At 38.2% G+C, this 1027-nt stretch overlaps 1 protein-coding gene across 1 annotated transcript in view; it reads right to left on the bottom strand.

Moving 5' to 3' along the window:
- Window positions 1-1027, bottom strand: part of WDR64 (WD repeat domain 64) — a 105809-nt gene that overhangs the window by 17283 nt on the left and 87499 nt on the right. The window lies entirely within an intron of this gene.

The raw sequence follows: 1027 nt of genomic DNA, 5'->3' as shown, positions 1-1027 counted from the left end.
CTTGGTTTGTGGCATTTCCTGTTCCATGCAGTACTCTCCCAGATGATTGAGCCCACCTCTTAGCCTGATTTCCTGGGCCTCAGATATGAATTCTTAGTCCCTCTTACCCTCTGCCCCAGAGCTAAGCCATTGTTATGTTTTTCCTGTTATAAAATTATAATCTTTTTGACAAATTTAGAGTATTAAAATTGTCTACTCCTTTAGAAAGTGGCAGCTAGTATTTGCAAAAGGACGTGGCTTACTTATGAAGAGAAGTATGTTCCGAGATAGCTATTAATAGAGCTAGGGCTTTTTGAACTGAGCAGCTAGGAATATCTTCACTTGAAGGATTCATAAAAGTAATTTCTTCATGTCAAGGGTAACTGGTTTGAGCACGGACTGCTTGTAACAACAGAGGTGTACACACACACGTGTGTGTGTGTGTGTGTGTGTGTGTGTGTGTGTGTATTACAATCCCCAACTAACACTTTTTTTTTAATTTTGTAATTAACGGTTTTTCTTTTACAAGGATGGTTTTGGAACAGTTGGTGCCAATACACAGTCTCTTTGAAGCACTGAGCTGAGCCCAGTGGCTGCTTCACATTTTTCTTTTTTTGACATTCAGTATTATTTTATATTAGTTTCAGGTGTACAGCATAGTGGTTCGACATCTATATAATGTAAGGAGTGATCCAAGTAACACTTCTAATGGCAGGTAGCTGAAATAAAGCTGCACAGAGACTCCAGGGACGGAGTGGTGAAAAACATCCATAATAATGAAACGTTGGATTATTACTGTTTCTTACTAATTAAACAGCAGATCCCCTTTCTGACAGAGGAAGCAACTCTGTTTGCCCCCAAATAGGACTGTATCCCCACAGATTCACCTGGAGCTCAACATTTCTAAAAGTTCTCCTTCATCCATCCATATGCCAAATATTTTTCTGTTTTAGTGCCTGCTGGTCAATGAATAGCACCAATGTTCACCTAGTTATATATGACAAGAGTCATTCTTTTTTAAAATATATACTTTTTATTTTTCAATTAC

Source organism: Hipposideros armiger, unplaced genomic scaffold (assembly GCF_001890085.2).
Source record: "Hipposideros armiger isolate ML-2016 unplaced genomic scaffold, ASM189008v1 scaffold_113, whole genome shotgun sequence".
Classification (NCBI taxonomy): Eukaryota; Metazoa; Chordata; class Mammalia; order Chiroptera; family Hipposideridae; genus Hipposideros; species Hipposideros armiger.
Note: the sequence above shows the minus strand (reverse complement) of the source record. Positions and strands in the feature narration are given on the sequence as shown.